We start from the raw sequence: 24,749 nt of genomic DNA, 5'->3' as shown, positions 1-24,749 counted from the left end.
ATGGCATCTGAGACAGAGAAAGGGCTCGGGAGTATCAGGTATCTGGGTCAGCGCTGCCACAGCCCCAGACCGCTTCACAGTCCCTAACACCTAGCTCTTTACTTTCCTGTTTACATCTCTGCCTGCCCCTCCAGACTGTGAGCAGTTCGAGGACAGGCTCCCAGCAGCAATCAGTCTTGGTATCATCTCCAACCCCAGCCCCAGAGCAGGTGCTCAGCAGGTGGCGAATGAATGAATGTCAGCACTTGTCCGCCCACGAGGTGACTTTAACCATACGGTAGAATCCTAGACAGAATAAAGCAAAATTCTAGAAGCCACGGGACCAAACCTCAGAACCCAAATGCCAGAAGACATCTCTGGAAATGGTTGGCTTGTTCCTACAGGGCAGACAGCTAGTTGTCGGCTCACCCAGCAGGTCCTGTCTCCACTATAAATTTCCAGGTAGCCTCTCCTCGATGACAGTGTGAGAGGCAGTGCCCAGAGACGGTTTACTACCTCAGGACGCAGTTTGCCGCATCTGGCTTCTGCCTCCATGGCCACCACCTAATGGCCTTTACTGTGTGCCAGACATAGGACAAAGCTTTATAGCATTATTTCATTTCATGCTCAAGTGTCTATTATTATTGCTATTTACCAAGGAAGAAATTGAAGTTTTGGCAGGCTACACAATTTGCCCTTGGTCACACACCTCACAGGTGGTTGGGCCAAGATTCCAACCCGTCTCTTGGCCTCAAGAGCCCATTCTTGCAACCACCACCCTTCACTGCCTATCAAACTTCCATGTTCTCAGATTGCACTGTCTCTTCTGTAGAAGCTCACAGGACCTCAGGACAGACAGCTTGGTGTACTTGTCTGTGCCCCCGTCTAGATTCATTCAGCAAATAGTCTTTGTTAAACCTCCTCCGGGTCAGGACTTGCTCTGCACACCGGGCACAGAGAGGCAACACAGCCCGGGGGACAACAAATCCTGAACCATCACAACAGGTGGTAAGGGCTGGGATAGTGGGACGCAGGAGGCCAGGAGGACCCAGGTGTGGACATCAAACCTGATGAGCATCAGAAATAAAGCTTCTTTGGCAACAGCCACACACATGGTCGGGGGTGGGGTACACCCTTGGTAAGGGGGAATTTCAAACCAAGAAAACCAAATATGCAAAGGCCCAGAGGCAAGAGTATGGTACATTCAGGAAAACACAGGTCATTTGGGCTACCAAAGCGTAGTGGATCAGGAATGACAAAGCTGGAGCATGAGGAAGGACCAGATGTAGGACAGCATGGAGAATGCTCTTGACCCTGAGGGCAATGGCACAATATCGAAAGAGCTTCAGCAAGGGAAGGACTTAAGAAATTGTATTACCTTCCTAGAATAATAATAATATAATAACAACAACATCTATCACTTACCCAGTACTTGTTATGTCTTAGCCACTCTTCTAAGCTCCCTACGTGGATCAATTTACTTAATCCTCACTACACCATCATTACTAACATATAGCATCCCCCACTTTACAGATGAGGAAACTGCAGCACAGAGAGGTTGAGTGACTTGCCCAAGATCACACAACAAGTAACTGGCAGAAATTGGATTTGAATCCAGGCAGTCTGGCTCTAGAGCCCAGGCACTCCTACGCTGAACCCTTCAGAAGGTGACACCAGGACCCAGTACAGGGCAAAGCAAAAAAGGAGGTGTTTCAGAATTCTGTCGAGGCTGGCTGGCAAGCAGGCCTGGCTCAGAAAGTGGAATCCTGCTGTCCACACTGCTCTGGGCCCAAGACAGCCAGTTAACTACACGCATCCCAACCTCCCTTGGCCCCACTCTGCCCCGCACCCCCACACACAGCATGGCAAGTTCTCAGGGCAGTACCTTATCACCTTCCCAGATTTTTCTCGGCTTCTCCCAGCTCTGCTTTTCAGGAAGGCCTTTCCGCTCTGCTGCAGATCCTATCTCCCCAAGTGTTTTCTATTAGCAAAGAGATTAGCACTCATCTATTTGCATAAGCACAGAGGCCCCCCAGAGCCGAGTGAGCCTAGCCTCTGCTTGCTGGAGAGGGTCTCCCTCTGCAGAGCCTGCCTGGTACCTTATCTCAAGGTGGTTTGACTTCATCTTTAAAGGGAGGGTAATGGGGGTGCCTGGGTGACTCAGTTGGTTAAGGTTGAGCATCTGACTCTTGATTTTCACTCAGGTCATAATCCCAGGGTCATGGAATTGAGTCCTGTGTCTGGCTCCACGCTGAGCATGGAGACTGCCTGGGATTCTTTCTCTCTTCCTCTGCCACTCTCCCCCACTCGCACTCTCAAAAAAAAAAAAAAAAAAAGATTTTTTTTTTTTTTTTTAATGTGTATTTATTTTTGAGAGAAAGACAGAGTGCAAGTCGGGGAGGGGCAGGGAGAGAGGGAGACACAGAATCCGAAGCAGCCTCCACTCTCTGAGCTGTCAGCACAGAGCTTGATGAGGGGCTCAAACTCACGAACGTGAAATCATGACCTGAGCCTAAGTCAGATGCTTAACCAACTGAGCCACCCAGGCCCCTAAAAAATAATTTTTTTTCAATAAAGTGAGGGTAATGAGGTCACATACTTCACAACCTGCCCTCACACATGATGGACAGGTAACAATATATATGAACAGTGCGCAACTGACACACTACTAGACATAGTGGGTATGACTATTACTGGCTTTATTATCACTGCCATCCAAACAGTCAAGGCAGTTAAAGAAAAATAGGTTGAGTGAAGATTCTATCCTGTCGTGGCCATTCTGAATGGCAAGAAGGAACAAAACCACATTAATCATCTGGAGGCTATGCCAGACAGATGGTAAGCCAGGAGCTTCCACACATCCTCTCATCTAATTCCCACAACTTCTCTAGGAGATGAGATTTGTCCCCATTTTACAGATTGGAAAACTGAGGTACAGAGATGTGAGGTCACTTAACCAAGGACACATGCCTTGTAAGTAGCTTTGAACCCAGGTCTGCCTGGCTGCGTAAGCCCGGACCTGCTCTGCTGGACGATGCTGGCCCCGGATCCAGGCCTCCTCTGAAAGCAGTGAAAGCAGTGAATGCTTGTGGAGCCACTGCTCACCCCAGGCCTAAGACTCACTCATAAGACCGACCAGTAGGAAGTATTGCATAGAATAATACAAATGAGAATGAGCATTTATTAGACTCTTACTAGGTGCCAGAGTTCTTGTGAATTCAATCCTCACAGCGACCCTATGAGGCGGGTCATCCCGATTTCACTGATGAGGAAACTGAGACACAGCGAGGTGGCATGACTTTGCCCAAGATCATTTACATGACATTTAATGTCATTTACATGACATTAATAAGTGGCAGAACCAGGGTCTGAACCTGGGTAGCCTAGCTCCAGATGTTCTGCCCTTAACCTTAACCTCTACACACAAGACCTCACCATAGTCCACCTGTCACCCTTAGAAGGAACTAGGGTCCTGACTGAGTTGCAGGAAAGCAGATCCATGGTGCCGTGACCCTCCCTGCACCCAGCAGGCGTGCGTCCCCAGCTTTCATCGGTCTTGGAGCAATAAAAGTGAGGAGATTCAGCACTGCGAGGAGGGCTCTGGGCCTCTCGGCCTCTCCCTTTCCCCACAGATCCTGGGTGTCTGGGCCCAACTCCTCTTTTCCAGGGACAATCTAGGACCCAGCAGGCTCGGGAAATGCCCAGCCCTCCCTCCATCCAATGCACAGACCTCACAGCCATCCACTCTCAGCCTCAGCGTCCCTCCCAGACTTGGGGGTCTCCAGAACCCCAACACACCAGCTCCAACGCCAGTGGCCTTTGTAGACGACAAAGGCTTTCTAGGACTCTGCTTCCAGGGGGCAGAATAACCAGCAGTATGAACAACAGACAGAGGTTATCTACACAAGCAGCCCAGTGTAGAAATAGGAGGAAAAGAAAGTATCCTACAGGTGTGAACACTACTGCGGGGAAGTCGCCTGCTAAGTTCTGAGCCCACAGGCCGAGTCTGTATCTCCTCATTTACCTATTTGTTCCTCGGATGGATGCCCACTGCACAAAGAAGCCAATGAACTATAACTCAACCTAAGATCAGAATCCTGGCATCTGGCTTCCTACACCACCTTAAAGAGAGCCTTCTGTCCCTGGGCCCCTGTAAATTGAGGGGTTGGCCTCTGCACCTTCCTAGAACGGAATGATACACACGTCAAGGGCTCTGGTGCAGCATGACTGTGCTCTTATCACCCCCAGCTTCTTAGAGAAACACTCACTAGTGGCCAGACATGATTATAGAAGGTGGTTCCTCCCCCATCTCTCTGGTTCCAGTTTGCCCACATCTTGTCCTTTCTGGTAAGAAAGACAGAGGCCTCACTCTGAGCCAGGCTGAGAAAAGACTCACAGGACATCATGGATCTGCCAGGGGGTGGACCTATTGGCTGGAAACCCCAGCCCCTGAGCCAAAGCAATTGTCCCCTTAATGAAAGACATGCCCTGGATTATGGAGGGAGCCAGTAGGGACTGACTCATTTACACTTGGACCATGAGCCAGGCTGTGCCAAGAAGTCTGCTCTCTAGCTCAGGGGACGAGGTGGACCTTGTTATGAAAATGAGCTTTTCTCCCCTCAGGAAAAACAATCATTTTTTTTTTCTTTTTTTCTTTTCGTGTGTGTGTGTGTGTGTGTGTGTGTGTGTGTGTGTGTGTAAGACACAAAACAGGATTCTGCTATATACTCTTAGCCAAGAAGTTCAAGTTTCATTCTGTTTCCTTCCCTGGATTTCCCTCCTCTCTGGGACTATGGGCTATAGGGACAATGGGACACAAACGGACAGGATTCCTCAGGTAAGACTGCACTTCCCATAACTAGAAGCCCCTGAGATGTTCCAGAAGACAGTGGGTCAAGATGGATAGAAATTCACCCCACTCCCAAGGCACACTGCCTCAGATACCCCGCAATGCTTCAGCTCCAAGGTGTCCTGTCCCCTTCTGAATCTTCATCTCTAGTCTAGAGAGGCCCAGATAACAGGCCTCCAACTCAAGCCTCCAGGGACCCCCTCTGGATATCCCGAAACACCTCAAGCTCAGCGCATTAGCACTGAACATATCATGTGCCCCCTCAGGGTTCCCTGCTGTCCTGCCAATCACTCTGGCCGGAAACCCGGCTTTCTCCCAGCTCCCTCCTCTCCCTTACACCGCACACCCAGTGGGTCCCCAAGTCCTGTTGATTCAAATTCCAGGGCGCTCACAGATCCATCCATTCCCTCCCCCCATACACATAGTGCCACCCCAGCCCAGGCAACTTGGCCACAGCACTGCAGTGGCTCCTAAATGCCCTCCCTCACATCCGCCCTTGCTCTCTAGTGCACCCTTCACACCGTGCAAGGGGGCTGGGCTAAAACCCAAGTCTAAGCAGGTCTCCCCCTGACTCGTGTGCCAGTGCCTCCCCACAGCCTTGAAAGATGAGAGAAAACCAGTTCCATGGCCATCTCTGCACCTCCTGATGACGCCATCACACTTCATGCCCTAGGAGGCCATCCCGATGCCCAGTGTGGGGCAGAATCCTCCCCACCACCTGCTCCAGCAGAGCCCAGGGTGGCTTCTCTCCCGGCACATTGTCTGACCCTTTTCTGATGGTGCATCTTACCCTGGGTCTCGTCAGCGTCTCCCCAGTGCTCAGTACAAAAAGCAAGCTGAGCTAAACATTTTCAGAGCAAAATAAGGAAAATATGAAGTGAGTTCAGTGAGTTCATAGGTTGAGACAAGAAATGCCCCATGAGTTCTATGTGTCAGGCTTTAATCGGTCACTTACTAGAATTGCAATGGAGTCAAGATTTATAAAGTGATACCTAGAATCTAGCAAATGCCAGACTCAGTATTCAATAAGACCTTGAATGAATGAATGAATGAATGATAAGCGGAATACTAGAAGTAAACTCCAGCTGCCCTCACCCCAGTGAACCACTCCATCCAGGAGTGACCAATTTTTAATCTCTTTATTAAAAAGTCATGACTAGAAACTCCACTTTCCCTCCATTCTTCTTTACTATAATATATTCTCTTAACCTTAAAAACAGACTTTCTGTGTGACCAGAATCACTCCTGCTCTCTTAGCACCATCCTGTCCTTTCTAGGGACAGGGACATTCCTCCCTGTCCACCTCCACGTCCTCACCTTCCTGCTTCACACAGCTGGCCCTGTTTGACCTCACTGAGAAGATGGAGATCCTTCCCTGGCCTGAAACTGGTGCTTGCTGAGACAGCCATGGAGAAAGATTCCTTCCCATAGGCGTCCTCACAGGCCTTCGCTATAACCAGAGAATAAGCCAACCTCAGCATTCCTGCCCACGCGTTCCCTCAGGGCACCCCCAGTCTGACAGGGGAGACACAAGTCAGCCCACCTCTAAGGAGAGGGTGGTAGGAAACCCTAGCCCCACACTCACTACAGAAGCAGCAGCTGTAGCTGTAGTCACAAGGTGGGGGGCATGGGGGAGGGTCCCTGCTCATCTTGTTCCCAGTGACCCAGGCAAAAGGCTTGCCAGGGGCCCCCTCCCACTGAAAGAAGCAATCAGGAGAACCACATGTGTATTTGCATAACATTTGCATTCAATTTGCTTCTGATTTGCATAAGTCCCTTAGCCTGGGCCTTCTCTTAGGCAGTTCTCTAGGTCTGTCCTGTCCTGGAAAATGCCAGCCTTGTCTCAACTCCTCTGAAGGCTTCTCTCTTAGCCTGCCTAGGTCACCTGGGGCATGGGTTGGGGAACCGGCTTCCCAAGGATCAAGCATGTGAGACTGGCCAGGGTCTTGTGTGAGGACACACAGCTACGACAGCGCCCGAAGAGAGGAAGGAGGGAAGGAGAGGTGCCTGTCAGTGTCCACGTGCACCCCTCTCCAACGCCCCTTCAACAAATCGCCGGGACATTAAAAAACAGAGTGGAAATTCTGACTAGGGGAGCAAAGTCAAGGGCGACTCCATGAAGCAAGTAGTTTAGCAAAACTTCCAAGGAAAAGTAGGCTGTGAAAAGGTAAATGGAGACCATGGTAAGGGACAGAGATCACCCACCTACAGCAGGATTTCATTTCTCATTCTGCAAATGAGATAGATGGATGGATAGATGATGATGATGACAAAGACAGATACATAGACAGACAGGAGATAGATGATAAATGATTGCTAAGTAGAAAATGATAGATAATAGATACACAGATAATAAATAATGGAGAAGCCATGATGACGGCAGGCGGACAGACAGACGCTACTACTAGCCCAGCTCTGTGCCAGGTACCGGGAACGCAGTGACGGCTTAAGCAGCTCTCTCCAGCCAGTGAGACAGACAAACAAGCAATTAATTAAAATTCAGAGTGGTGAGCGCCGTGTTAGGGAGACATACAATTGTTGCGGGAACAGAGAGGAATGGAATATTAATTCAGCTGGGAAGGGTGAGGTGGGAAGACGTGGAAGAGACAGCATCACAAAAGAGTGACATTTGAACTGAGTGTCCTGAAGGATACACAGAAGGTCACCAGCAGAAGAGGGCGCACGGAAGAACACTCTAGGCAGAGGAAATGATCTGAGACAGGGCATGATAGGGTGGATGAAATACAGAAAGGCCAGACTGAGGGAGAATTCAAGAAACAGACATTAAGACTGAAACTTGGAAGGCAAACCAGGCCAAGGAGGTCCCCAGAGGAAGGACAACCTAACGAGTCCAGAAAAACACCCTCTGAGCTGGAAAAGGTTACAGATGCTTTGTAGAAGCTACCTATAGTTTCAAAGGGACATTTCTAAATGGGAAGGGTGGGAGACTGGGGAGGCCACTCCCAGGAATGGGGTGGCTGAGGTGAAGAAATGATATGGAAAGGAAATGATAAATGAGTGGACAGATAGATGGATGAATGGATGGATGGATGGATGGATGGACAGACAGATGGAAAGTTCAATTTATTATCTAGCTTATTTATTATCTATGTTATCTTTATAAGCATCTGGTGAATTAAATTGGGGAATGGCTGGTTACTGGTAGATGAGCACAGATGTTGGAAAAAAGGAGGGAAGGAAAGGAAAGGAAAGGAAAGGAAAGGAAAGGAAAGGAAAGGAAAGGAAAGGAAAGGAAAGGAAAGGAGGAGAACAGGCTGCCTGAGGAGCTGAATCCGGATGAATGGGTGGCCTGAGAGCAAAAGAGCCTACTCATCCATAAGGAGACCTTGGAGGAGTGCAGACAGATCGAGAAGAAAATTTCTCACCTCGAGGGAGATGTAGAAGCCCTATTAGTGACAGCGGTGGGGACAGTGAACGTTCATCTTTAAAGAGAACTCCGACATTTACAAAGAATACCTACCTATTTGCTTTGTTTCACTGGAATTTTTCAAAGACGTGAAGCTCGGGGGTGGTACCTATCGCTGCCTCACCCGGAGGCTGGACCGCCACAGGGACGGGAGTCCTGAACTGAGACGCAGCACGCCCGGCTAACGCCAGCTCTAGGGAACAGTGTGACAACAGAATGGGATACATGCCACAGGTATTGTCCTGGAGCATCTGGGAGTGGTTGTGACTGTCAGTGAAGCTCCAGTCCACAACCAGTCAGTGACAGCAGAAGTCTGACACACAGGTTCCCTTTGGATCAGGCAGAGGGAAGGAAGAGGACAGAGTGATGAGGGTACGTGAAAGGACAAGTGGGGGTACACACATGCCTTAGACAGAGGCCACACCAGGGCGCCAGTCCAAGCTAGTCTGATGCAACCAGAGCTTGGCAGAGTGAACTGGGGAGGCTTCCTGGAGGAGGTAATACCTAAGCTTGGGTGAAGGATGGTGCCTTTTGCCGAGACAAGCACATCAGAGGAGAAGCAGTTTGGCGGGAGAGGTAGAGGAGGCTGAGGGCACGTGGAGCTGGGAAATTATAAATGCAGTTAGGGACCAAGTGATTCAGGTCTCCTTGTCTGTACTTCTCTTTGTGCTGTTCCTGCCACCTGAGGGACCTGCCCCGTCCCCTTCCTTCCATCTACTCCATCGGCCTGAAAATCTTCCCATCCATGGAAAATCACCCATCCTTCCAAGGTGAGGATGAGCTGGTGACCAGGGACCATGTTCTGGAAAGGCACACCCACAGCTGGTGGCAGGAGGCTTCACCTGCACCACGGCTCCCGCTGGAGCTTACGTGCCCTTCCGCACGTATTGGGCCAGCTTGGCCACCATCCCCTCTTCCTCTTCCCCAGGCTTCCCAGTCCGCATGCCCAGCCGCCCGCATTCCCCAGCTCTCCTGGCCTAACTGGAAGGGAGACAGGTCTCCTCCATCCAGAAGGAACAAGATTAGCTGTGTGACCTCAGTCAAGTCAGAAAGCTCCCTGGGCCTCGATTTCCTTGCGTATACAACAAATTTAATAACCCCAGCCCTGCCTACCCCACAGCGCTCTAATGAGAATGAAATGAAATGCAAATTGTCACCTACTGTGTTAAAGGTACACAGGTTTTTGGTTTCAGTAGAAACCAAATACGACATAATTACATTAAGCTGACTCTTCCTTTTCTTCTCTTTGCTCATGGTAGTTTTTAATGTTTTTACAGTGAATAAGAATTACTTATTTAAAAAGGTCAGAAAACTAAAGTTTAAAAAAAAATGATACTCAGGAATTGAGAGAGGACTAGTATTTTAAAATTGAACTGGGGCATTTCCTATTTTGCTAGTTCATGTGAGGATTCTCTTTCCCAGGTATTATTACTGTTACTGTCATCATCCGTGAGTGTGGGTGCTCAGCCTCATCTAACAGGTGGAGAAAGTGAGACTCAGGGACACTAGGTAACTGGCCCTGACACCTGTGGTCAGTCACCTGCCAAGCCAGCACCTAGTGGTCCTCACATTACGGAACAAACATACTTTGGTAGGACGTCTTCCTGGTGTTGACATCGCTTGTGTTCAATTTTTAATGATCACGTGTGTCCGGGTGCCACAAATCTAAATATATATACAGTGAAACCTCAGCCATCCCAGACCTTTGATTAACACATGAATCCTGGCACCTGAGTTTCTGAACAGCTACAAACTTAAGTATCAACTTTTTAAACATCTTTAGATCGTTCTTAGAAGTTGATCTCTAGAAAGATGATACTCCTCCCTGACTTCTTTTTTTTTAATGTTGTGTGTAGGAGAGAGAGAGAGAGAGTAGCAAGCAGGGGAAGGAAGAGGGGGAGAGAGAGAGAGAGACAGAGAGAGAGAAAATCTTTAAAAAAAAAAATCTTTTTTAATGTTTTTATTTATTGCTGTGAGAGAGAGACAGGGCGTGAGCAGGGGAGGGGCAGAGAGAGAGAGGGAGACACAGAATCCAAAGCAGGCTCCAGGCTCCAAGCTGTCAGCACAGAGCCCGACGCGGGGCTCGAACTCATAAACTGAGAGATCATGACCTGAGCCGAAGTCGAACCCTTAACCGACCGAACCACCCAGGTGCCCCCTCGAGAGAGAAAATCTTAAGCAGGCTCCACACCCAGCATGGAGCCCAACTCGGGGCTCAGTCTCATGACTGTGAGATCACGACCTGAGCCAAAATCAAGAGTCAGACACTCAGCCGACTGAGCCACCCAGAAGCCCCCTCCCTGACTTCTTAATCGGAACATACGTTAAGTGATTTAGCCTTTTCTTAATGCCTAAGGATAGCCATTCTGATCCTAGCTGTACCTGAGTGTACATAACCTCATCATGTCCCTTTCTTCTCTGACTTCCATTTTCTCAGTAACAATCAGAATAACTAATATTGATTGAGCACTTACCACATGCATTGTTCTAAGTATGAACTCATGTCATTGTCTGACCCCTGGGAGGTGGATGTTGTTATTACTCCTGATTTACAGACAAAGGGAGGCACCAGAGTTTCAGTAACTTGCTCAAGGTAACAGGGCTGGCAGGCCGTGGAGTCAGAATTTGAACCCAGGCAGTGGGGTGTCCAGCGTTGGCAGGCAGGGCCTCATCCTCCAAGGCCCAGGAGGCATTTGGTGGGTACAGACGCCTTTCCCACCCCCGCGTGGCCGCGGCCTCGGAGAGAGAGCGCACCCTCCTCCAGAAACTCATCCCAGCCTTCCACAGGCCACCGGACGCTTCGTGGAAACTCTCTTCTCTTCCCAGCTCCCAGCTCTTGCCACAGTTTAGGAAACTTAAAGATCCTCATTCCTTCTCCTGTCGGCCCTCCGGCCCTGCCAGTTCTGAACTTTATACCTTCAGCCCTTTTCTGGCTCTTGACAAATGGAAAACAAAATCATTCTTAGGACTGGTGCGCGCGTGTGTGTGTGTGTGTGTGTGTGTGTGTGTGTGTGTGTCTGCCCGTAGAAAAAAATGACATTTTTGGCGCTTTCCTCAACTCCAGTTGCATAACACCGGAAGAGACGAGGGGCTGGACAGAAACTCAAGGAGGTGGCCGCAGCCTCCTGCCCACCCACCCCATCCTGCCCTGCACCACACAGCAAAGCCCTCTGCTGCCCAGTCCCTTCCCCTGCCCTTCTGCAGAGAATTACTGTCGTGGCCTCAAACCCAACCTGGAAAATGTAGCATTCCTGCCCACCTTCCAACCTCATCGCCCACAACTCCCTGGCACGAACCCTTTTTTCCAGACAAACCAGGCTCCTCATTGATCTCAACACATGTTTCATGCTTTCCTACCTCGGTGCCTTTGCCCACACCGCTTCCCTCCAGGACCGCCCTCCCTTCTCCTCCCCCCGCATCGAAATCTACCATCCTTTGAGGCCCTGCTGGAGACAAGGACTAGTCAAACCTGACCAGTACCTAGCATGTGCTGCAGTGCTGGGGATACCATGAGGAAGAAGGCAGGGAGGTTTGCTGCACTCAAAAGAGTCATTAGAAAGAAATTACACAATGACAAACGGTGAAAAGCTTCCCTGTTCCGCCTCTAGCCACCCCCACCCCCCCCCCCCCGCCTAGTGGGTCTCTCCCTTCCACCACCATCTCCATTTATGAGATTCTCTTAAATCTTTATGGTTTTCCAATGCCCACCTCTTCTGGGGAATCTTCCAGAATCCCCTGTCCAGATGTAATTATTGCCTGTGAACTCACCCCCCACACACACACCCATTGCTGGCTTTGGTGGACCCTCTCCATGGGCAGCCCTGTTCCAGATCTCATCACTGCACTTACACAGTGGGTGTAATCCCTGATCCCGCAGCCCCGGGGCCCCTGACCACATCCCTTTCCACTTACCCCACTGTGCCATTCAGAGACCACGATGTTCTGTGCGCGCCATGTTGTAACAAGGTTTGGAAGTGCACCAGTGAAGTCATGATGCCTATGGGGCCCGTCTGATGTTGCTATGCGCTGTGAGGCAAGCCTCAAATGCCTCAATGTTAACTGCACAGGCCTAGAAGTCTGTACCGAACAGTGTCATTCTTATGGTTAACGTTGGCTCATTTTTTATTCTTAAATTTTGCCCCAAATTATTATCTCAGGTAGCTTTTTTTTAATTTGTTTATTTTTTAATTTACATCCAAGTTACTTAGCGTGTGGTGCAACAATGATTTCAATGCCCCTTACTCATTTAGCCCATCCCCCCTCCCACTCTTAGGTAGCTTTTTGATATCTCTTTAATAATTTGTAAGTGGGTTGCTTGACAGACAAACGCCGTGGGGTGAAAAGACACAGCTGCAGCCAGCGAATATCATCCTGCCATTTCCTGTCCCCAAAATCGTTCCAGAATGGGAACAATGAAAATGTTTTCATTAATGATGGCTGTTCGAAGGTAATTTGGTAGGACAAGGTACACTCAGTGAGGAAAAGGCCAAATCAAGGTAAGGCAGTGTTCATTCTAGAGTAAAAGCAGGAGAAAGCTAAATCAAATTCTGTAATCACAACAAGCACTGAGGAGGGGACAGTATCTCACGAAGATAATGAGAATTGAGTCCAAGATGCAATCATGCCTCAAAATTCTTTAAGAAACTGTTCCATTTTCCTGGAGTGTTAGCTCATCAGGGGAGGTTACCACCCAGCCCTGTTTTAAACAGAGAGGATGGGCACGTGAAGGGGGAGGGGGAGGAATGGCTTTGCTGCCAGCCCACCATACTCTCCTTGATGATCCCACGAGATGACCACCCAGGCAGCTGCAGGGACGTGTGCCCAGGCAGCCATCTGTCATGCTGAGGAGGATCTGCCCTACTCAGCCAGCCGCTTTGGAAGTCAGTGCCCCACTGCCGTGGGAATACAAACTGGTACAACCACTCTGGAGGACAGTATGGAGGTTCTTCAAGAATAGAGCTACCCTACGAGCCAGCAATTGCACTACTAGGTATTTATCCAAAGGATACAAAAATGCTGATTTGAAGGGGCACATGCACCCCCATGTTTATAGCAGCCCTATCAACAATAGCCAAAGTATGGAAAGAGCCCAAATGTCCATCGACTGGCGAATGGATAAAGAAGATATGGCATAGGGGTGCCTGGGTGGCTCAGTCGGTTAAGCATCCGACTTCAGCTCAGGTCATGATCTCACGCTCAGTGAGTTCGAGCCCCACGTCGGGCTCTGTGGTGACAGCTCGGAGCCTGGAGCCTGCTTCCGATTCTGTGTCTCCCTCTCACTGCCCCTCCCCCACTCACACTCCATCTCTCTCTCTCAAAAATAAATAAACATTAAAAAAAAAAAAAGAGGTCCTTCTGGAGAATGGAAAGCTGTAGAAGGCAACAGAGAAGGAACAGAGAAGGAATGAGAGAAACTTGTTGATGAGAAGGAACAGAGGAACTCACTGCATCCTCACAGAAGAAAGCAAATAGTCTGGTGACCATCAAATGTCCTCAGCCATGGAGAACGGGCTGCTGGGGAACTTGGTCCCTTCCATCTCTGGGAACCTCCTTCCTCCAGTGAGTTAATGAGGAAACACTTCACCTGGTGCAGGAGACGGCACCAATAAAAACAATACAATCACAAGGCCTAGAAGGATCTCTGTGATAACTTGCCATAGAGATGCAAAAAAATTGCTTGCAATATATGATAACGTATCAGTACTCCTGAATAAAAACAAACACCTGCAAGGGTATACACAGTTCAGTGGGTGACCAGAATCCCAATGCCGATAATGCATTAATCCCTCTCTCCCAAAATTAAAACAGGATCTCAAAAAAAGTAGAGGCTGGACGAAGTCAAGTGTCGATGGCTGCCGAATCTAACAGTGAATGTGGATGCAGTTTGTTGTACTGTTCTCTACTTCTGCCTATGTTTGAAAATGTTCATATGAGGGACGCCTGGGTGGCTTGGTCAGTTAAGCGTCCAACTTCGGCTCAGGTCATGATCTCACGGTCTGTGAGTTCGAGCCTCGAGTCGGGCTCTGTGCTGACAGCTCAGAGCCTGGAGCCTGTTTCAGATTCTGTGTCTCCCTCTCTCTCTGCCCCTCCCCTATTCATGCTCTGTCTCTCTCTGTCTCAAAAATAAATAAATGTTAAAGAAAAAAAATTAAAAAAAAAAAGAAAATGTTCATAAGAAAAAGCTTTTAGCAAGTTCTCAAAAATTCAGAGGCTCATTATAGCTACTGCTTCTACTTTTTAAACACTATTGAAGTCTTTGTGGTTTAGGACTACTGATTACATCAGGCTTAGAACTATCCTCTTTGTAGTATATGCAAAATAAAGATTCTTGTGTGGCTGCAGGAAAAAGAGGGAAGGGAGGGAGGGCAGGAAGGAGAGGGGAAGAGGAGAAGGGGGGGCAGGGCAGGGCAAAGTAGGGGAGGGCGCTGAGGACCATGGGCATGAGCTTTCTCAGGAGCCCAACCAAGTCCCTATCCCAGCTCCTCCACACTCTAGCTGTGTGACTGTGGATAAGTGCGTGCTACTCTCTGTGCATCTATATTTGCTTTTGGAAAATTAGGATACTGTCCCCCCACAGGCTTGTTGTGAAGCTATAATTAAATAACAGATGTTGAGTACTTGGCACATAGTAGGCACTCAAGAAATCCCGACTATGACTACTTTATCAAGATCTGTCCTTTACAAAGTAGACACATCCAGGAAATTCTATGCTCTATAAAAGAATTCGCCACAGGGGCCCTTTAAGCCCTCAGCCCTGCTAGTGCATTTTAAACTTAAACGGGATTGAGTTTACAGAAACCCATTTACACATGACTTTTCAAGAACACAACAGCCAAAGCACTAATGAAGGCAGGCAGATCTACAGAGAGAGCTCCCTGGGCAGACTCTCTCAGATCCTGTCCAGCAGGATTCTCTGAAAGACTGGAGACTGAAAACATCTTCTCTGAAAACCCACAAAGACCCACTGGCTGCCCTCTGGGAAGCCTTTTTTTCCATGCATATTGGGAAGGGCTGTGCTATCTCCAGCTATGGGTCCAGGCTTATGAAGACAATGGCAATAGGCTAACAACATTCGCTAACATTTACTGAGGGCTTCCTACATGAGCGGCATTGTGTTATTGCCCGTGCATTATCCTGCACAAGTCAATAAAAGCTAACGCCTGTATAACCACAAGTGCTCCCAGGTGAGAGAAGTCCCTATAATTCCTCATAAAGATCTCAGAGGGTATCACGATCTCTACTGGCTGGGTTTTTTTCTCAGGTAGAGACACTGAGGCACAGAGTGGGTACGTCATTTTGCCCAAGGTCACCCAGCTGTAAATGATGGATGAGTAGAACCAGTCTAGCTCCACAGCCCACCCCATCCCAGAGCCCCTGCTCCATGCCCCATGCCCCCTCCCCACCAGCACTCGATCCAGCAGACAGGACTGTGGGGCCGAGGGTCCCCTCGGGAGGCACTGCCCCTCCCGCCGCCCCCTCCCCATCTCACTTAGCCCTCCACAAGCTGTTGTCAATTGCAGTGGAGTATTTACAGCAACCAGCAACCGCTGCCACCTCTGGCCACGTGGGCTATAATTTGATGCTCAAGCTGTTAACCAGCCGCTTTTGAGCACTGAGCTCTTCATACATGAGTGTCTCTCCCAGGAGCCGAGCTGGCTGCCTCTCGGCTGCTCCTGACACTTGCACACCTCTCCTGCTGGCCCCGGGCGTGCACACACACGCACACAGGCTGAATACGCCATCACACAGACAACTCCTCATGCTCAATTTTCGCCATGAAACGGTCTGTGTTCACTGCTCAGAACGCACCCCCAACACGCATGATGTGCCACAGAGGCCCCCAGCCCACCCCACGCACACACCTCCTGTCATCCACACCCAAGACTACAAAGTAAAAGCTGAGGACGTTCCGGCTAAAGCAGAATGCACAGGGGAGCAGCTGCTGGTCACACCTATCCCAGATATATTCCCAAGAGATACGTTCTCCCCACATAATTATTCATGCAAAAACTATCCACATACTCAACTCTGCATTAGTGTAACCAGAAAAATACCGAAGATAGATCTTCACCTGCTTGTGCTAAATGCCACCATCACCAGGATGTGCTTTCATCTGATCACTTTTTACCTAAGTGGTAGGTAGATAGGGAAATTCGTTGTCCTCTCTACTTCTGCATGTGTTTGAAAATGTTCATCCTGATGCGTGTACCTGACTCTCCATCTGTGCGCCGGCGTCTGCGTGTGCTGTGGAGTAGGGTAGGGGTTGAGGGTGGTGCATGTGCTCACACACTAGCACGCCTGCCTCTGTGTGTCTGTTTGCACAAAGCAGACCCAGCACTTTGGCTCTGTTGCCAGCCCTCTCCCCAGGGCGTCTTTGCAGCGTGGGGCTACCCTCCACTTAACTAGCCAAGAGCAAACACATCACCGAAACCAGATCCCCACGCCACCCTCCATTAGTGTAACAATGAAAGGGGGTGGTGGTGAAAGAGGTAAGAGAGCAGGGCATAAGGCAGGCAAATGAGAGGGGGTGACAACCGTGAGGGCAGAGGAAGAAACTGGGGCCCATCAGCCCCAGGGGGAATAGATTCGGGAATATGTGCTCATCCACAATCACCAAGAAGATGGCCCAGGGCAGTGGAAGCAGACCGATGGAGGATCTGAGGAGGACACAGGTTCCCAGCCCCTCTGAGGCCTTCTGGGTCACCGTGTCTCTGAGGACAGGGATCAGCCTTAGCCCACTCCCTGGAGGTTCCTGAGGTTGGAGCACCTGGGAGTCCCCATGGGTGTAGACAACAGGGTGAGCTTGAGCTAGGGGCCTCAGTAGAGCTGGCTTCTTACAGATTTCACACTGGGCACAGACAAAGGCCAAAAGGCTCAATGGGGAAGGAAAGACAGGGAAGAATGAGAGAAGGAAAAAAGCATGTCTGAGTCCAAGGGATGAGAAAACTGAGCCCACAGGAGACCCAGCCTGCACTGACAGCGTTAACGACAGACACTCTTGCGGCAGGAGTCAGGTAAGGACCCAGGACCAGGGTGGCTCCTGCAGCCTTTGTAAGCCACTGATGAAAAGCGAGTCCTGGGGCGCCTGGGTGGCGCAGTCGGTTAAGCGTCCGACTTCAGCTAGGTCACGATCTCACGGTCCGTGAGTTCGAGCCCCGCGTCGGGCTCTGGGCTCAGAGCCTGGAGCCTGTTTCCGATTCTGTGTCTCCCTCTCTCTGCCCCTCCCCCGTTCATGCTCTGTCTCTCTCTGTCCCAAAAATAAATAAACATTGAAAAAATAAATTAAAAAAAAAAAAAAAGCGAGTCCTGCCCAGTGTACCTCTAAGCTGCTGCCAGTTCTCAAGGACACCTCCCTGGGGCCAGGGCCGTGCAGGGCCGAGTGCAAGTGAGCATACCTTCCTCAGCGGACCCTGCAGCAGGACGCAACTGCGGGTCCAGGGAGCAGCAGGAAGCCAGTGGGAGAAAAGGAAAAGAAAACCTGAGAGTGGGGGCGAGGGAGCAGATGGCCCCATGGAGTGAGAAGATCGGAATTCAGGTCCTACCGCTACCTATGGTACAACCCTGCAAACAGAGGCTGCAAATACCCGTCTCAAGGCCCTGTGAGGACTAAATAAGACTGAGGGCGTGGAAAGTCTTTCTAAGGAGGTCTGTGAGCCTCCTCGCTTTTCAACGTTTTTTTTTTTGTTTTTTTGGGGGGGGGGACAGAGAGAGACAGAGCATGAACGGGGGAGGGGCAGAGAGAGAGGGAGACACAGAATCGGAAACAGGCTCCAGGCTCCGAGCCATCAGCCCAGAGCCCGACGCGGGGCTCGAACTCACGGACCGCGAGATCGTGACCTGGCTGAAGTCGGACGCTTAACCGACTGCGCCACCCAGGCGCCCCATCCTCCTCGCTTTTCAAGATTGCCAGCAGGAGGGAGGTCACGGACGGGGTGGAGATGAGAGTGAGCAGTTATCTGCCAACATGGAGATTTCATCATTAATACTTACATATATATACCTCTATGCCTTGCCTCATCCCACAGAGGATTTGAGCTGACGGAAGAGGAAAAAATCCCTGACAGACCGACCACAGGACAGATAGGTGAACAGAGGAATGAAGACAGAGGCAGGAAGAGGGCAAGACACATTCAGGGAATGAAAAGTCCTCCATTCAGATGCTCAATTCAACATTTATTTACTAAGCATCCGCTATGTTTGATTTCAGGTGACTTTAACCGGGGATAGAAGCATGGCAAATGTGGGTTTATCCCTTTCCCTCTTCCTTTCCTCCTGCACACATAGCTGGAGACTATTTCCCTTGCAGGGTCCCTTGCAGTCCAGTGGAGCCATATGCCTGGATTCTGGCCAAGGAAAGTGGTCAAAAGTGAGTGATATCTGCTACCTGCAGACCTGACCGTTTAAAAGATAGTCTCTCCCATCAGGCACCTGGGTGGCTCAGTTGGTTAAGCATCTGAGTTCGGCTCAGGTCATGATCTCACAGTTTGGGGGTTCAAGCCCAGCTTCCGGCTCTGTGCTGACAGCTCAGGGCCTGGAGACTGCTTTGGATTTTGTGTCTCCCTCTCTCTGCCCCTCCCCTGCTTGGCCTCTGTCTCTAAAAAATAAATAAACATTAAAAAAAATTTTTTTAACCTCCTCCAGAACTCTCTGATCTCTCTCCTCCTCTGAGTTTAGAAGATCCCATGGAGAATGCCAAGGACCTAGACCTGGGGTCCACAACCCCCAGGGGGTCAGTGGTAGAATCCGTGATGAGGGAGTTCCATAAACTTGGATGGGAAAACGTTTATCTTTATTTTGACATACATCTGAACTGAAATTCAGCACCTTATTCAATTATGAAGGGAAAAACCATAGTAGTGTTCCCCATGCCTGTAATTCTGCCACCCACAGAAATTGCAGGTATTTTTCTGCATCATGTTAAGTTGTTGCAGAAGAATCAAAAGGTCATTTATACTAAGAACACTTAGAAATTGTACCATTAATCCCATTGCTTTATTTAACGTGTTATATTATTATTGTATCAAACATTTATTCTATTGTTTTACCACATATACTATTACATTATAAAATTTAAAAAATTTTATACTTGAACTTGAATATGATTAGTTTCTTTTATAGTCCTGTGAACTGGATTTTATCCATCGACACATCCTTACTCTTAGGGGTCCACAGGCCTCATTGATCTTTCCAAGGGGATCCATGGTACAAAAAAAGATAGGAACTCCTGGGGGCGTCTAGGTGGCTCAGTCGGCTGGGCGTCCGACTTCAGTTCAGGTCATGATCTCACAGTCTGTGAGTTCGAGCCCCACGTTGGGCTCTGTGCTCAGAGCCTGGAGCCTGCTTCAGATTCTGTGTCTCCCCCTCTCTCTGCCCCTCCCCTGCTCATGCTCTGTCTCTCTCTGTCTCAAAAATAAATAAAAACATTAAAAAAAATTAAAAAAAAAAGATAGGAACTCCTCCCCTAGAAAATGGTGGAGCCCCCAGATGGAAGGTCCTCGGTCTCTGAATGACTATATGGAACAAAGTATCCCCCACCCACTACCACCACCAACCTTTGGATGAAGAGATGGATAAAAAAAAAATCTTTGTTAAACTACTAAGACTACTAAGACCTTGAGAACCACCTATAATTATAATACAGAGGAGAGTCTTGTGACCAGGGTAGGAGTACAGGGTACACCTCTCAGCTTAAGCTCACTGTGGACTCACTCTTAGCTCTCCTAAATGCCCTTATTCACAAAGGATGGAGTTTCCAGGATGCCCTTCCCTCACAGCCAATCTTCTACTATCACAATTCTCCCAAACCTTCAAGGCCCAGCTCAAATGCCACTTCCTCCAGGAAGCCTTCTGTGCCTCCTCTCCTCTCACAGAACTTGTCAGCCCTGACCCGAAGCACCAAGAGCCAGCAACATCAGACTGTGAGCTTCCCCGTGGGTAGACAGTTGGATAAATTCCCCCTGCTCCCCAACCTATACCCCACCCCTACAATGAGCCCAGTCCAAGGAGGCCCAGCCACAGCAGGGCCAGTAAATATTTGCTTCATGGGAGGCAGGTGGGTGGTCAGGGAACTGTCTGTCTGATTCATCTCTATTCTCTCAGCCTGGTTCAGGTCCACAGAGAGAGTATGTGCGTTCAAGAAAAATGTGTGATGGTGGGGCAGGGGGCAGATAGCTAGTGCTTTCCCAATTGGGGCCACAGGTTCCCTCCTCAGAGACTAGTTCTGCCCAACCTGGATTTTACACCTCCAGGCCTCTGTCATTTGGGTAGCCAGATAAGACTTAGAAGTCAGGAAGGAGTTAAAAACAAGCCGAGTCCTCTCCAAACCCACAGAAAGATACCTCTGGTGGGTCCCAGCTGAGTCAGCTCTTTGTCCACACCCTTGAAAGCCACTCCCTCTGCCCACCCCTCTTCCTCTCCCAGCCTGCCCCGCCCCCAACAAGCATTTGGAGCCTCTGCCCTTGGGCTGGGAGCACTCAGCTCTGTGTAGCTCTGGAAAACCAGTCCTCTCTCCGTGGACAGCTGCTGCACGGGGCGGGGCGGGGGGGGGGGGCGGCGGGGGGCAGGAGAGGGTACCCAATAGCCCAAGAGTTTTCTGGAATGGAATGAGAAAGGAGATGAACCGACCTGGAGTAATGGCCTCTCTTTCCCTTCCGGTTATCTTGCTAGTGGGGCTCTGGGCCCCCCAGGTCCTGCCCTGGGTACTGCTGTGCCCACCCCATCTCCCTGCCGCACCAGGCACCAGACACCAATATTGCTCTATTAAGGATCAAACCTCTGAATAATATCAACTGTGCTCATCTCTAGGAATGCGACACACTTTGGAAGCACTGCCAGACCCATGGTTGATGCATTTACTCACGTGCCAGGCCTTGTGCTGTGTGCTGGGACCAGTGTGATGCATCGGATTCAACTCCTGCCCTCAAGGGGCTCCTGGTCTGGTGAGGAAGATGGAGCAGTAAGCAGAAAATCATACACCACAATCAGTTCTTTAGAAGCACCAGGGGTGATAGGAGCCCAGGGGACAGGATCTAAGCCCAGGCTTGGGTACAAGGGGCAGAGAGGGAAGGTATACTGAAGGAGGGGACACCTGAATTGGGAGGGAACCAAGTAGAAAGGGAAAGAAGGGACAATCAATGCATGAAACAGAGAACCGCTGGCTTGTGGGCTTATCAAAGGGTAGACACCTAGACTCCTACAATCATTCTTTTAGTGAACAACTATTTGTTGTACCAGATGCCACGCTGGGGAGAAAGATCTCACTCAGAATTGAAGGGATCTCATATCCCAAAGCCAGCCTGGCTTCCACACCCTACTTTTGAGAGGCAGACTACCTCTTCCAAATCCAAGCACCTGGGGAGAGGAAAAGAAGCCTGAAGATGCCCAGGGTGTCAGAATGCAGGGTGAATCCCGCCTGGCAGTGGATGGACAATGGTATGGTCCTGGTTCCCTGGCCAGGACTCCCTGCAGCTGCAGTGACTGGCAATCCCAATGGTCAGAGTTGAGCAGGAGGGAGTTTGGGGCGATGGCTGTCCCAGTAGTTTCCAGCCTAGCAGAGTCGAGGAGCGATTCACCTCCACGATACATTCTTCAGCTCTTCTCAGTCAAAGCCCTAGCTATTCTTCCCTCAGAGCCCAGAGTACAGTTTTAATTAGATATGCATTTGTGTGTTTCTTCCTCTCCTCCCCTAGATCACCACCACCCTGAGGCCAGGAACAACATCTGTTTTGTTCACCACTGTATCCTCAGTGCAGGGCAGAGACAGGCACAAAGCTGTCTTAAAAAGACTTGTCGAAATGAATGGAGACTGATGGGTGGATGTGGAAGGACATTCCAGCAGATGAGGGCAGCCTGGTGATGAGCTCATTTCATTTCACCAACAGGGACACTGGGTCGGAAAGAGGGTGGAGTTGCCCCAAGACAAAGCTGCCAATGTACCTGGAGGTGGTGGGGTGCAGCCAGGCCTGTTACTGGGGCGCGAACACAGGCACAGAAAGGCATAGCCCTGGCCCCCAGGATGCCTCAGTCTCCTCAGAATCAGTTAGGTCCCTTTAGGATCCCTCCTTCCCCACCCTCAGCCATCTTCTTGGCCTTGTAAACTCCTTGTTCCCGAGGCTGCAAAACAGGCACAGCATTCTCCTCAAACGGAAGTCCCAGAACGGCCCTAAAGGGCCAGGGAGGTAGGAGGAATGGAGCAGGACCAGTGGGGGCTGGGGAAGGAGAGCCTTGCTTCGGTGCCAGAGCTAAGGGATCTACAAGGACCCGACAGCTGTGACACCTAACCGGCGCAGAGAGCCCAAGCACAACCGCTAGCACGAGATCGACCCCCGGCAGTTTAGGGTCATGCCTGGAGCTCAGAAGCTGGCGGGCTCAGAGCTGAGCCGCCCCGCTGAGCGCGGGGTCACCCCTTTTAGCCTTAGGTCTGCCAGCTTCGGAGCAAAAGCGTCCGGGTTTGCAGAACCAGCCTCTAAGGGAGGGTCAGACCCGGGCGGGGCGGGGCGGGGTCACTCGGCTAGCGCCCGGTACTCTCAGGGTACTTTGGGGCCAGCGGCGCCCCCAGGTGGCAGGGCCCCGCCGGCGCTCCGGATTCGGGTCGGGGAAGGATTCGGGAACTTCGCTTCTCTCACCCTCTTTCAGGGAGCCTCGCGGACTCGACCCGGGCTTCGCCTTTCAGGAGTTTCTTCTTCTTCTGAATATTCTTTGCAAGCATCTTTGGGGCTCTTTCTGCTCACAGAATGCAAGTGGCTGCGCCCGCGCATCTGAGAACAAGAATCCTAGACGCAATCGCAGAGGAGATAAGTCACCTGAAAGTCACCCCAGCTACAGGGGAAGCAAACACGAGGCCCGGCCCTTCCGCTTTGGCCGTGCCCATTCGCCTAGGTCTCTACGGACACCCACTCTTCGGACTTGCCTCTGAGAGCAGCCGTCCTGCCCCCAGGTACGGCCCCCCCCCCAGGCTTTGGGGGGCTTTGGCCACAACCCCACAAAGTCTGAAGTTCTCCAGTTTTGGTCTTGGACAGGGACACTGGGAAGCGACAGAACCATGGCCCCTTCCCCACTCTGGTTTTAGGACTGTTCTCCCTACACCACCACCACCACCTGCACAGGGGCCCAGTTCTCCAGCTCCCATGAAGTGCCCTGCCTCTCTTGCTCTCTTGCCTCCCCCCTAAACACTCACACACTCCTCTGGCGTCAGGGTGAATAGAGACAGGAGTAAAAGGAGCTGGGGTAGAGGCTCCCTTTCACCTTTGGGGCCAGCCTTCTACTCCATGCCACCCTATCTCAATGCCAAGTGCAGACACTCAAGGGACAGGGCTGAAAGCTCAATGAGCTTCCCAGTGGTGACTCCCCATCACGTTCACTCCCTATCTTCCCAAAGGAGACAAGTGCATTCAGAACAGAGGAACGGAGGCATCCCTGGACACTTGGCCACCTCTCTCTGGCCCTGCCATAGGAGGGAAAATCTCCGGGTCTAAAGTAGAAGCCCCTCAGGTCCAGAAAGGAGGAAGCCAAGTCCTTTCTCTGCCCCTTGTGTAATGGAAGCCCCTAAGCAGCCAACCATTCTATGTCCCTGGAGCCCCAGCACAACCTGTGGCAAGCCAGCACCATCCAATTCTGCACCCTTGCTGCAGAGGGAGAGCTGAAGAAGGAGTGAGAATTCTTCTGCAGACTAGAAGAAGGAGCTGGGAGAAGCTACTGACCACAGACTTGAAAGGCAAGTCCAGGCTAACATGTTCCAGCTCCATTTCGCAGACGGAGAAACTGAGGCTCAGTAAGGGTGAGAACTATGGGCCCAAGGTCACAGAGAGGCAGCACCCTGGTTGGAATCATGAATCCTCTCTCCTCTTCCGCTTCTCAGCCGCCAGTATGAGACAATTAACCATCTTCAAGGTAGGTATTAAAATGAAGACTGAGAACGAGGGGGAAAGAGGCATCAGATCTCTGGTACGAAGATCGGAATCTTTATTGCTGCCTGCCTGGCACATGCGCACACCCTCAGACGCGCTCTCCCTACCCACCCCCACACATACACACACACACACACACACACACACACACACACACACACACACACAAGGCCAACACTCCCCCAGACCTCTACCTCTCAAAGCCCTGAAGCTCAGCCAACACCTCCCATCTGGGAAGGAATGGCTCTAGCCAGAGTAGCCTGGGACCTAGGTGGCCTGGATTTTCTTCCCGTGTTTACAACAGTCTAAAAGGTCTGAAGTCAGTTGGGGCACAGGAAGCAAGGCTTGGAATCGCCAGGTTCACCAACAACAGACTCATAGAAGTAGGGAGAGAGGGGTGCTACTGCCTGGGAAAACTGAAGGAAGAGCAGTGATTGACTGGAAAACTCTGATCACCACCCCCCAAACCCTTCTCTCAGCCAAGCTGGTACCCAGCCTTCTGCACAGCCTGGGGCTGGGGGAAGGACTCAGCTGCCTTCCCCAGCCCAGGAACCCAGAATATGGCAGAGCACAAGATGCTGTTGCTCCC

The 24,749-nt window shown here is 50.5% G+C and overlaps 1 long non-coding RNA gene across 1 annotated transcript; it reads right to left on the bottom strand.

Moving 5' to 3' along the window:
- On the bottom strand, positions 1–24,235 carry LOC128313730 (uncharacterized). Its single transcript, XR_008294780.1, has 3 exons — positions 22,880–24,235; positions 21,115–21,190; positions 1–1,960 (listed from the first exon to the last, which is right to left on the bottom strand). It is a non-coding gene; the product is annotated as an uncharacterized LOC128313730 (long non-coding RNA).
- Between the last annotated feature and the right edge of the window lie 514 nt (positions 24,236–24,749).

This window comes from Acinonyx jubatus, chromosome C1 (assembly GCF_027475565.1).
Source record: "Acinonyx jubatus isolate Ajub_Pintada_27869175 chromosome C1, VMU_Ajub_asm_v1.0, whole genome shotgun sequence".
Classification (NCBI taxonomy): Eukaryota; Metazoa; Chordata; class Mammalia; order Carnivora; family Felidae; genus Acinonyx; species Acinonyx jubatus.
Note: the sequence above shows the minus strand (reverse complement) of the source record. Positions and strands in the feature narration are given on the sequence as shown.